This window comes from Chiloscyllium punctatum, chromosome 32 (genome assembly GCF_047496795.1).
Source record: "Chiloscyllium punctatum isolate Juve2018m chromosome 32, sChiPun1.3, whole genome shotgun sequence".
Classification (NCBI taxonomy): Eukaryota; Metazoa; Chordata; class Chondrichthyes; order Orectolobiformes; family Hemiscylliidae; genus Chiloscyllium; species Chiloscyllium punctatum.
In genome coordinates, this window is record NC_092770.1 from 29,940,810 (window position 1) to 29,954,201 (window position 13,392).

The following is a 13,392-nucleotide window of genomic DNA, read 5'->3' on the forward strand; positions in this document are numbered from 1 at the left end:
GTCTCCCACCCGTCATCTGCATCTAACTAAAAACAAAAGTGACTGGTTTCTTTTTTTAAAAAAATTCCAGTAGTCTCTTTGAGAATTTAGAATAGTGGGGATGCAGGGTAGGGCAGTTGAATGTTCCTCCTGCAGAATGTAGGAGGTAAGGGTCACTGGTTGTCCCTCCTGACTGCATCTGTGGGAAGTGCACCCAACTCCAGCTCTTCAAAAACCGCATTAGGGAACTGGAGCTGGAAGAACTTCAGATCATTTCGGAGACTGAGTTATTGAGAAGAGTTACAGAGAGGTAGTCTCACCTCAGGTAAGAAAAGGCGGTAGATGGGTTACTGTCAGGGGACAAAGGGAACCAGCAGGCAGTGCAAGGATCCCGTGGCCACTCCCCTCAATAGATATATCGTTTGGAAAAGTATTGGCGGGGGGGGGAAACGTATACCACCAGGGGTAAGAAATGGGGCACAGTCTGTCCCTGTTGCTCAGAAGGGAAAGAGGTAAAAAGAGGAACAGAGTCATTGGGGACTCCATAATTATGGGGACAGACAGGAAGTTTTATGGAAACGCAGTCGGTGTGTTCCTTCCCAGATGCCAGGGCTAGTGATATCTCGGATTGTGTTTTCGGGATCCTTGAGGGGGAGGGACAGCAGCCCCAAGTCATGGTCCACAGAGGCACCAACGACATAGGTAGGAAGAAAGATGGGATTTAAAGCAGAAATTCAGGGAGCTGGGGTGGAAGCTTAGAGCTAGAACAAACAAACAGTTGTTATCACTGTTATGCCTGTGCCACATGCTAACAAAGCAAGGAATAGGGAGAGGGAGGAGTTGAATAAGTGGCTACAGGGATAGTTTTGGATCCCTGGATAATTGGGGCTCTTTCTGGGGTAGGTGGGACCTCTACAAACAAGATAGTCTTCACCTGAACTAGAGGGGTACCAATATCCTGGGGGGGGGGGGGGGGGGAATGGGGGGAAAGAGAAGGTGGGGGAGGAGAAATTTGCTAATGCTCTTCGGGTGGGTTTAACTAATTCAGCAGGGGGATGGGAACCGAAGTTGTAGTTAGCGTATACAGGAGGATGAGAGTAGTGAAGTAGGACTAAGATTTCTAGATCGCAAGAAGCCACCGGCAAGCAAGATTTTGGTTTGAAGTGTGTCTGCCTCAATGCCAGCTGCATCGGAATAAAGTGAGTGAACTTGCAGATGGGTTGGTATCTGCAATTGCGATGTTGTGACCATTTCGGAGACATTGATAGAGCAGGGTCAGAAATAGTTATTGCAGGTTCCAGGATTTAGATATTTCAGCTAGAACAGAGAAAGTGGTAAGGCGCGGGGGGGGGGGGGGGGGGGGGGGGGGGGGGGGGGGGGTAGTATTACATGGTCAAAGACAGTATTATGGCTGCAGAAAGGACGTTGGAGGACTCATCGACTGAGGTAGTATGGGGTGAGATTAGAAACAGGAAAGGAGAGGTCATCCTGTTGGGTATTTTTTATAGGCCTCTGAATAGTTCCAGAGATGTAGAGGACAAGATAGCAAAGATGATCCTCCATAGGAGTGAGTGACAGGATAGTTATTATGAGGGATTTTAACTTTCCAAACATTGACTGGGAATATTATATTTTAGATGGGTCAGTTTTTGTCCAATGTGTGCAGGAGGGTTTCCTGACACAGTATGTAGACAGGCCAAGGAGGGGAGAGGTCACATTGAATTTGGTACTGGGAATGAACTCAGCCAGGTGTTAGATTTGGAGGTAGGTGAGCACTTTGGTGATAGTGACCACAATTCAGCTATGTTCACTTTAGCAATGGAAAGGGATAGGTATATACCGCAGGGCAAGAGTTATAGCTGGGGGAAAGGCAATTACAATTCAATTAGGCAAGATTTAGGATGCATAGGATAGGAAAGGAAACTACAGGGGCTGGGCACAACAGAAACGTGGAGCTTATTCAAGGACCAGCTACGGAAAGTCCTTGCTAAGTATGTACCGGTCAGGCAGGGAAGAAGTTGAGTGCAGGAGCCGTGGTTTATTAAGGATGTTAAATCTCTTGGCAAGAGGAAGGAGGCAGCTGATGTTAGCATGAGATGTGATGCTCAGTTAGGGTGCTTGAGAGTTACAAGTTAGCCAGTAAAGACCGAAAGACAGACCTAAGAGGAGCCTAAAGGGAACATGAGAAGTTGTTGGCAGATAGGATCAAGGAAAACCCTAAGGCTTTCTCTAGCTATATCAGGAATAAAAAAAGGATGACGAAAGAAAGATTAGGGCCAATCAAGCATAGTAGTGGGAAGTTGTGAATGGAGTCAGAGGACATGTGGGAAAGCACTAAATGAATACTTTTCGTCAGTATTCACACTAGAAAAAGACAATGTGGTCGAGGAGAATACTGAGATACAGGCTACTAGACTAGATGGGATTGAGGTACATAAAGAGGTGGTGTTAGCAATTCTGGAAAGTGTGAAAATAGATAAGTCCCCTGGGCTGGATGAGATTTATTCTAGGATTCACTGGGAAGCCAGGGAGGGGATTGCAGACCCTTTGGCTTTGATCTTTATGTCATCATTGTCTACAGGAATAGTGCCAGAAGACTGGAGGATAGCAAATGTCGTTCCCTTGTTCAAGAAAGGGAGTAAAAACAACCCTGGAGATTATAGACCAGTGAGACTTACTTTGGTTGTGAGCAAAGTGTTGGAAAGAGTTATACCAATTATAAATTCTATCTCTTATTATAAGTTGATCCGGGATGGTCAACATGGTTTTGTGAAGGGTAGGTTGTGCCTCTCAAACCTTATTGAGTTCTTTGAGAAGGTGACCCCAAATTGGTGGATGAGAATAAAGCAGTCATGTGGTTCATATGGATTTCAGTAAGGCATTTGACAAGGTTCCCCACGGTAGGCTATTGCACAAAATATGGATGCATGGGATGGAGGGTAATTTAGCGGTTTGAATCAGAAATTGGCTAGCTGTAAGAAGACAGAGGGTGGTGGTTGATAGGAAATGTTCATCCTGGTTCATCTAGTTGCTAGTGGGGTACCGCAAGGATCTGTTTTGGGTCCACTGTCATTTTTATAAAGGACCTGGATGAAAGCAATGAAGGATGGGTTAGTAAATCTGCAGATGACACCAAGGTTGGTAGAGTTGTGGATAGTGATGTAGGTTGTTGTCGTTAACAGAGGTACCTAGATAAGCTGTACAGCTGGGCTGAGAGGAGGAAAATGGAGTTTAATACAGAAAAGTGTGAAGTGATTGACTTTGGAAGGAGTAACCGGAATGCAGAGTCCTGGGCTAATGATAAGATTCTTAATAGTGTAGATGAGCAGAGAGATTCCAGGTACATAGATCCTTGAAAGTTGCCACCCAGGTTGTTAGGGTTTTAAGAAGGCATGCAGTGTTAGCTTTTATTGGTAGAGGGATTGTGTTTTGGTACCATGAAATCATGCTGCAGCTGTACAAAACTCTGGTGTGGCCACACTTGGAGCATTGTGTGCAGTTCTGGTCACCACATTATAGGAAGTGTGGGGAAGCTTTGGAAAGGTTTTAGAGGAGATTTACTCAGGTGTTGCCTGGTATGTAAGAAGACCTTTCTTCCATATCAGGAAAGGCTGAGGGACTGGATGCTGTTTTTGTTGGAGAGAAGGTTGAGATGTGACTTAATTGAGGCATAAGATAATCAGAGGATTAGATAGGTTGTACAGCGAGAGCCTTTTTCCTCAGATGGTGATGGCTAGCACGAGGGGACATAGCTTTAAATGGAGGTGTGATAGATACAAGACCAATGTCAGAGGTAGTTTCTTTACTCCGTAAGAAGGGCTTGGAACGTATTGCCTGCAACAGTAGCAGGCTTGCCAATTTTAAAGGGCATTTAAATAGTCATTGGATAGGCATATGGACGAGAATGGAATAGTGTAGGATAGATGGGCTTCAGATTGTTGCACTGACCTGTGGAACCATCAAGGGCCAAAAGAGCCTGTACTGCGCTGTTACGTTCTTTTTAGTAACGAGATGAAGAAATGACCGAGGCATTGAACAGGTATTTTAGGTCAGTCTTCACAGTGGAAGACATGAATAATATGACAGTAATTGACAAAAAGGTGAGGATCTGGATATGAATCATTATTAAAGAGGAGGTAGTGTTAGGCAGGCTGATGGAGCCAAGGGTAGACAAGTCTCCTGGCCCGGATGGAATACATCCCAGGTACAAAGCGATGGCAGGAGAAATAGCAAATGCTCTGGTGGTAATTTTTCAAAATTTACTGGATGCTGGGGCAGTTCCAGCAAATTGGGAAAACAGCAAATGTGATGCCATAGTTTAAAAAAAAGGTGGTAGACAAAAAGATGGGGAATGATAGACCGGTTAGCTTAACCTCTAGTGGGGAAGATCCTGGAGTCTATTATCAAGGAAGAAATAGCATGGCATTTCAAAAGAAATTGGCCCTTTGGGCAGGTGCAGCATGAGTTCATGAAAGGCAGGTCATGCTTAACTAATCTATTGGAATGCTATGAAGATATTACAAACAGTGAACAACGGGGACCCAGTTGATGTGGTGTACCTAGATTTTCAAAAGGCATTTGACAATGTGCCACACAAAAGGCTGTTGCAAAAAGATAGATAAAGAGGCAAGGCATTACAGGCAATTTATTAGCATCAATAGATGATTAGATAACCAACACAAAGCAAAGTGCGGGAATAAATGAGTGCTATTCTGGTTGGCAATCAGTGACTAGTGGTGTGCTTCAGGGATCAGCGTTGGGACTGCAATTATTCTCAATTTACATAGATGATTTGGAGTTGGGGACCACATGTAGTGTGTCAAAGTTTGCAGATGACATCAAGATGAGTGGTAGGGCAAAGCATGCCGAGGACTGTAAAACTTTGCAAAGGACAGTTAAACTGAGTGGGCAAAGCTCTGGCAGATAGAGTACAACGCAAAATGTGTAGTCATACTGGTAGGAATAACAATAAAAAAAGGTGTATTATTTGAATTTTAAAAATTGTAGCACGCTGCTGTGCAGAGGGACCTGGGCATTCTTATGCACAAATCAAAGATTGGTCTGCGGGTTAACAGGTAATTAGGAAAACAAACGGAAATGCTGTCCTTCATTACTAAAAGGGATTGAGTTTAAAAGCAGAAGGGTTGTGCTGCAGCTATATAAAGACACACCTGGAGTATTGCATGCAGTTTTGGTTTCCTTACTTGAGAATGTATGTACTGGCACTAAAAGTGGTGCAGAGGAGATGCACTAGGTTGGAAGCCAGAGTTGAGGGAGTTGGCTTATGAGGAGTGACTGAATAGACTGGGATGAAATTCATTGGAATTTAGAAGAATGGGGTTTGGGGGTGGAATCTCAAACAAATTTGTGAATAGATAAAATAAAAAAGGAATAGATTAGTAGAAGTAGAGAGGATGTCTCCACTGACAGGTGAAACTAGGACAAGAGGGCATAGCCTTAAAGTTAGGGGGAAGAGATTTAGGACTGATTGGGTGAGGAATTCCTCACCCAGAGGGTGGTGAATCTGTGGAATTCCCTGCCCAGTGAAGTGGTTGAGGTTCCCTCAATGCCTTTAAAGCTCAGATAGATAATTTTTTTTTGAACAGTGAAGGAATTAAGGCTCATGGTGAGAATTGGGTAAATGGAGCTGGGTCCACAAAAAGATCAGGCATAATCGCATTGAACAATGGACCAGGCTCAAAGGACCAGATGGCCAACTCCTGTTCCTAGTTCTTATGCTTAAATGATTAGAACTAAATGGTTTTCTTCACCTTGATCAAGATGAAAAACTGTCAACCTTCTTAGCCAAGTTGCAAATTGGACTGACTAAATTCATTAGCCAAGTATGCCACAGACATTTTTAGGTAAAAACAAGGACTGCAGATGCTAGAAACCAGAGTCTAGATCAGTGGTGCTGGAAAAGCACAGCAGGTCAGGCAGCATCCAAGAAGCAGGAAAAATCGACATTTCAGGCAAAGACCCTTCATCAGGAATGCCACAGACATTTGTATACTTCTTGCTGATGGGTGACATGATCGTCCATTTATGAAAATCAATGAATATGACTCCTATCAGCTGCTCTAATGAACTACGGCCATGAAACCCTTGTGCCCAACACCCTATTTGCTCACAGCCAATTGGCAACTAAGTCCAGTGACAACTTGCATGAGAATTAAAGAAAATCTCCAAACATGAGGGGAAATTCTGGAAGGGCCTCAAAGACCTGCAACTGTCAAGAAGAACCTTGCCAGGAATTACTTTCCAATAAAATTATGACGGTCATCCTAATGCCCTTGCTGTTTTAGCGTTCGTATTATTACTTCAATAATCCCAGAGAAAAAAAACAAGTTAGTTCAGAAACTTTCTCTGTTCACTGTGTGGCTGCTTTAAATTAAAGCAATGAAGAGCTTCCAATCAAATTTATTCTGCTCTTTTAGAATTGAATTTTCAAGATAGCTAATAAAATATTGCTCCAAAGACAAAACTACAGAGATCTCAAAAATAATTGGAGTGAGTTATGATCTTTCATGCTCGAGAGACAATATTATGAGAATTGTGTCACTGGTATCATTGAGTCTTGTACTCAACACTGCATCATTATACTCTATTAGTCTGCATAATGTTACATGGTTTTGCATCATGGATTTGTCAGCAGCTCATTGTGCAGATGGAACATTTTAAAATGAAGCAGTGTCACAAGAAAATTAAAACAATTTATTTCATCCCAAGGTCACGTACTGTTTGAGAGTCAAGTAGGTGATACATCACAATTGTTTCTTTCACTCCTGTATATTTCTATGTATAGATTAAGATGTGATTAAAAGTACTTTGGATTGTCCAATTATTCACTAAGAGGAATATGAAACTAATCAAAATCATGTATAAAAGTCAAAACTCATCACATGTATTGTTTAGCCTTCTGGTTAATACCAGAGTTAGACAGAGGGTATAAAAATATATAAAAATCTTCAGGCCCAGATATCATATGGTAATCCTAAAATGAGATTCTAGGCAAAAGGAACAATGCCCTGAAAGCTATAAAAGAGAGTCAACTGGATTGATATAAAAATCAACATGGTTTCCATTTTAAAGCAAGGTGATATACATCTATAGTACACATTCAACTTACATCAATATAACAAAATAATACTGATAAGAGGTAACATCAGACCAACTGGAAGTAGTCAGATTTATGTGGTAAGAAAAGGACAAGATCTGTGATAGGGCAGATAGCAGGAGTGATCAAATGAAAAACGGTGGTATAGGTAATCGGGGACGATAACAGGACAAACAAGTTTAGAACAGGTCACGATGTCTAGGCACTTTACAATGTTTCAGCCTTAAAATTAAGTTCAATAATTTTAGATCATTACCACATGTCAAATTTACTCAGCTCTGATAGTGGTTTGGCTGTTGTCATTTACAGCTGCCCTGGATCATCTTTTCCTTCTTTAATGTCATAAGTACCCCTTCCTGCATTGCATACCCCTTTCCTTTTGTCACTTACTCATTCCTGCCATCTACGCTAGCAAATACCTTTCCTTTCATTCAAATCTCCTTTTGTCTCACTCCTTTTTCTTGAATCTATATTTAGAGAAAAAAACCCTTCCACTTGTATATTTCTAACTCTTTCTCTTGAGCATAGGGCCATAAGATATAGTACAGAAATTAGGCCATTCAGCCATCAAGTCTGCTCCACAATTCAAATCATTCCTGACAGACGCTTCAACCCCAGTTTCCCCTGTAATCTTTGATCCCCATGGCAAGCAAGAATTTATCGATCTCTGGTTTAAATACACATGACCCGGCCTCCACTGAAGGCTGTTGCAATGAGTTCCACACACTCATCTCTGGCTGAAGAAGTTTATCCTTATCGCAGTTCTAAAGGGTCTTCCCTTTACTCTAAGGCTGTGCCCTCATCTCTCCTACCAATGGATAGATCTTCCCAACATCTACTCTGAAACTTACAGAATACTGGACAATCAGATCACCCTCACACTTCTAAACTCAAATCAAATATAGCCCCAGTCCTCAAACATTCCCCATACATTAAGCATTTCATTCCAGGGATCATTCTCATTAACCTCCTCTGGACCCAGTTCAGGGCCAACACATCCTGAGGTACAGGGCCCAAAATGACTCGATACTCTAAATGTGGTCTGACCAGAGCTTTATAAAGCCTCAGAAGTACATCTTTGGTTTTCTATTTAATCCTCTCAAGATGAATGACAACATTGTGTTTGCCTTTCTAAATACCAAATAACCTGCCTGTGTACCTTCGGAGAAACCTGGATGAGAACTTCTTTGCACTTCACACTTCTGAATTTTCACTCCATTTATAAAATATCCCATGCTTTTATTCCTCCTACCAAAGTGCATGACCTCACACTTTCCCCAAGTTATATTTCTTCTGCCACTTCATTGCTCACTAACTGGTCTAAATCTTTCTGCAGCCTCCCCAGTACTACCTGTCCCATCCACCTATCTTTGTATCATTTGCAAACTTAGCCAGAATGATGGTATTGTTAATACCCTCTTCTCTGGAATTGGAAAACTTTCATCAATTTTGCTTCCAATTTCCATCCTTCCCTCACCTGGTCCTCTGGCTCCTCTCTTCTCTTGACAATTATTTTTATTTTTGGGGATAGGCTGGCCACCGATATCATTGCAAATCCACTGACTCCAATAATTATCTTGGCTATGCATCCTCTGACAGATTCCTTTATTCTTTGGTTTCTCTTCCTGTTGGATAAGAAATGATGCCACTTTTCACAGGGGGGCCTCAACAGAATATGCCCCACTACCATGGATGACAGAGCTCTCTCAACTGAGAGTGATTTCCTGTACCTCTGCCCTCATCGTTTCTCTTCCCTCCCACAACACTAATGGGGTCCCTCAGTCCTCACTTTGCACCTCACCAGCATCTGCATCCAAACAAAAAGGACCATGAACTGCCAGTTCTGCCACCTACAGACACATACTCCCCTCCCCCCCCTTCCTCGTCAGCATACTACAGGGACCGTTCCCTTGGGGACACCCGCATCTACTCCAAACACTACCTCACACAATCACAGAAAGTGCATCACTTGCTCTTTTACCGCTTCCCTCTTCCATATCTAAGGTCCCAGACACATCTTCCAGATAAAGCAATTTATGTGCACTTAGTTCAATCTTGGCTACTGTATTTGCTGCTCACAATGCGCTCTATGTTTGGAGGCGAAAGTAAATTGAGTGAACGCTTTGCCAAACATCTATACACTATCCATAAAAAGTGACAGTGAGCTTCCTGCCACTTCAATATGTCATGTTCCCACAGCCAACATTTCAGTCTCAGGCCTGCACCAGGCTGGTGCTCCATTAAGGCTCAAAGCAAGCTGGAGGAACACTAGCTGAAGAAACACCACCTCATCTTCTACAGAGGTAGCCTACAGCCTTTGGTACTGACTGTGTTTAACAATTTCAGGAGTGTAGTGTAAATACCCACCAGAGATCCTGTTCTGCAGGAGGTGCTCCCAACACAGCTGACCAATTTTTCAACCATTCAGTTCCCATTATCACCTATTCAGCTTTTACTTCTTCCTGAGCTTATTATTAGCAACCTTTTTGCCTGCTTCCCTTTTTGCTGCCTTCCATCTCTTTCTCTCTTGGCATAGTCTCCAGGTATCCATCTCAGTCCTCTCCCCACCCTCAAACTTCAAACCCCAACATCAGCATAAATACCACCTTTTCCCAGCTGCTTTGTTTCTCATCAGAACTGAAAAAAAAATCACTGGACTCAAAATATTAACTCTGCTTTCTCTTCACAGATGCTGCCAGACCTGCAGAGTTTCTTCAACACTTTGTTTTTGCGTAAACCAACAAGAGGACTTAGGCAGAATATGCAAAGCAACAGAACTGAAATTTCACTATCAACCCACCCCTGTGGATGAGATCTGGAGGGGTATATCCCAAATCAGGCTGGTTAGAAGCTGTGGAAAGACCATCCAGGAAATCTCTCAGCTTCTCCAGCAAGACCATTAATCCCTCTCCCATTCCACCCTCTTGCCATTAGAGCCTGGTATTTACCTAGTCGTAAACTTCAAGGCGATTTAGTTTTCACTGAGCTGGAAGGTTTGTTTTTATTTGAAGGTTCAAAGGAAAAAGAACCTTCCAGCTCAGTGAGCAACCTACATCCAGAAACTCAACCTGAGCTACAAACTCTTCTCAAAACTCTTAAATTTAGTTTAGCTAGTGGCTGTTGGAAGCAGGTTTCCACTTAATTGAGAAGTGGAATCCCCCACCTCCAGGCAACTGATGTTCTTTGAAGAGTTAAGTGGCGGAGTTAACTTTGACCTTTTCAAATTCGTTCCCAACAGACTTTTGTGACATGGCTGGAAACCTCACCATGGAATCCTGTCTATACAGATAAATGCACAGACTTTAACTAGGGTGAAGTTGAAAGATGGCTACAAATGATAGTAATCCTGACACTTTGCATATTCGGACATTGCAGATGAATTAGGAAAGAGAATACGGAGTCTCACAGCCATATCTATTGCATAGAAGTATCTGGCATTACATGGAAACTGGTCAAGCCCATCTTGAATATCGTAGGTAGTTCCAAAGCTGCTAGGCACTAGGTTAACATCTATATCCTATAATTATTAGAGACAAACCACAAGATCTGTAATAAAACAAGACTCAGGAGCAGAAGTAGCCTATTTTGCCCACTGGAACTGTTCCACCATTCAATGAATGATCATAGCTGATCTGAATCCTCAACTTCACCTTCCACCCCACAACCCTGGAGTCACTAACTAAAAATCTGTTTGTCCATCTCTTAATTTTCTTAAAGACACAGACTCTACAGATTTTTTTGCACTAAAGAATTTCATATATTGACTATCCTCAAAAACATATCCTCTTCATTGGTCTTAAATGGTAACCTCTTATTCTGAGTTTATGCTTCCTGGCCCTAGAATCTGCCACAAAGGGGACAAATAAACTCTCCACATCCACCCTGAAAAGCCCCTAAGAATCTGTTTCAAAAGATCACCACATTCTTCTAAACTCCAATGAGTACAGGCCCAACCTATTCAACCCAGAAAGAAATCCCTCCAACCCCAGATCCAACCCAGGTCAATCCCCCCTTCATCAGATAAGGGGACCAAAACTGTTCACAGTATTACAGGTGTTGACCGACTGGTGCCTTGTATGGCTTTAATAAGACTTCTCTATGTTTATGCTCCTTTTGTTCTGAAGGAAAGGCCAGTCAACTTTCCTTCTCTATTACCTGATGAACTAGGATGCTAGGTTTTTGCGATTCATGCACAAGGACTTTCAAATCCCTCTGTGCTGCAGTATTCTGCAGTCTGTCACCATTTAAATCATAATCAGATTTTATAATCTTTGAGCTAAAGTGAAAAATCTCAGATTATATTCCAGCTGCCAAGCTTTGCCCACTTTTAACCTGTCTATATCCCTCTTTAGACACCCTGTAAACACCCTCATTACTTGCTTTCCCACCTATTTTTGTTTTATTCACAAACTTGGCCATATACTTTCCTTAGCTGAAAATGTGTTGCTGGAAAAGCGCAACAGGTCAGGCAGCATCCAAGGAGCAGGAGAATGACGTTTCGGGCATGAGCCCTTCTTCAGGAATCATTCCTGAAGAAGGGCTCATGCCCGAAACGTCATTCTCCTGCTCCTTGGATGCTGCAAGACCTGCTGCGCTTTTCCAGCAACACATTTTCAGCTCTGATCTCCAGCATCTGCAGTCCTCACTTTCTCCCATATACTTTCCTTATCCAAGTCGCTAATAGATATTGTAACAAAATTGTGGTCCCAGCAACAATCCCTGCAATATCCACTTGTTATAGGTTACCTTCCTGAAAATGCCCTCTTTTACCTTAACTGTCTCAAAGTTAGCTAATCTTCTATTCAAGCTAATATACTAACTCAACGAGATCTCATCTTATTTTGTAGCCTTCCTGCAATAATGTCAAAATTTACCAGACCTTCCCCTCTGACTTTACGAAAGGAGTGAAATAAGCAGGTAACTTAGAAATATATCAAAAAGTTAACTAACTTAAAATAATGTCTGCAGGGCAAGTGATATCAATACAAGTTTTGTAAAGTAGTGCTCCCTGACATTAGTGCTGAGCTTGACCAACAAATCAGTGATGGTTGGAATGGGGGTTGCTCTCAAGAGGCTAAACAGATTAGCATTTCTACAAAACAACTTTCAGGAATCATAATGGCACCCAGCAGTAATGGGTCAAGAATGCAACAAATTTTCATTGACAATTTATGGCCCAGTAATTTCTTTTACCTCCATGACTGGTATAGAAATAAATGCTTTACAATTATGCCTAGTCAGATAGTCTTTCTTGCAATTTTGAAGCTTGGCCTCATGTACAAATAAGTGTGAATTACAGTCGGGTAACTCATCACCTCCTCCAATTTCAAATCTTGAATGTACAAATGAGTTGTACAGAGTCACAGTGAGAGTGCTATTTTCTGCAACAGCTGCAAGATAATAAACCTACATATAATTTATTTATATTAACATGTACATGCATTGGCCCACACACATTATGGAATAAACAGAAGTTTGAACAAAATGGACTTCATTTTTGAAACAAAGTAAGACTTTAACTTCAAATAAAAACAAAATACTACAGATGTTGGAAACCCAAATGTTTAACTTCCTGGATACCTGCTTTCATAGCTCAATGATAGCCTTATAAGCTTTCCAGACGTCCTTTAAACAATTAATATCAACATGGATTAAGAATCCATTCCAATAAGAAGAAAAAAAACTTTGATTCTGGTTAAAAAATGGCAGTGCCTCTTGGCACTGAGAATTGTCTGGCAAGTGTTCCGTGAAAATATAAAAACATTTATATAGAAAATGAAGTACTACATTTAATTAGGACTTTGACAGGTCTTGGGTTTACCTTTACGATGAAAAAAAGAAACCAAGTGGTAATATTTGCCTAGCATCCTGAACAAACCAGGGATTCTGTAATTCAGTGGAGTTGCTCAAGGCCATAAAAGAACCATTAACTGAAAAAATTTCAGGTGGCCAAACTGCCTTTTGAAAGTCAAATCAAGGTGCATGGGGTGCAGTATAAATGTTGAAAAATAAATTAGTTGGGTTTTTCCTAAAATGATTTCATAATATTGTGAATAAAAGTTATCAGCTGCAAAAAAAAAAAAGAGATCAGCCTATTGAATAAGACGAACATGAACATTACCCAAGGAACTAGAGAAATTTTATAATTTCATCACCACAAATTTGAATTGGGGTTGGTAGACCACAAGTAGGGGGGACATTTGCTGATGTTAGTAATTCTTCACTAGTGCAGGGGCATCATTTGATCCAATTATAGGCATATGACTTGGCCATAAGTGTTCATTAATGAGGGGAGA

General features: G+C 41.6%; 1 protein-coding gene and 1 long non-coding RNA gene across 4 annotated transcripts in view; one reads left to right on the forward strand and one right to left on the reverse strand.

Moving 5' to 3' along the window:
- The window catches only part of LOC140458013 (uncharacterized), a 135,657-nt gene extending 125,496 nt beyond the window's left edge, over nt 1–10,161 (forward strand). Inside the window, exon 4 of the long non-coding RNA XR_011953433.1 lies at nt 9,786–10,161. This is a non-coding gene — a long non-coding RNA (uncharacterized lncRNA). The remainder of the gene's footprint in view (nt 1–9,785) is intronic.
- tmem117 (transmembrane protein 117) overlaps nt 1–13,392 on the reverse strand; it is a 434,750-nt gene that overhangs the window by 344,815 nt on the left and 76,543 nt on the right. The gene's annotated exons all lie outside the window — the stretch shown is intronic.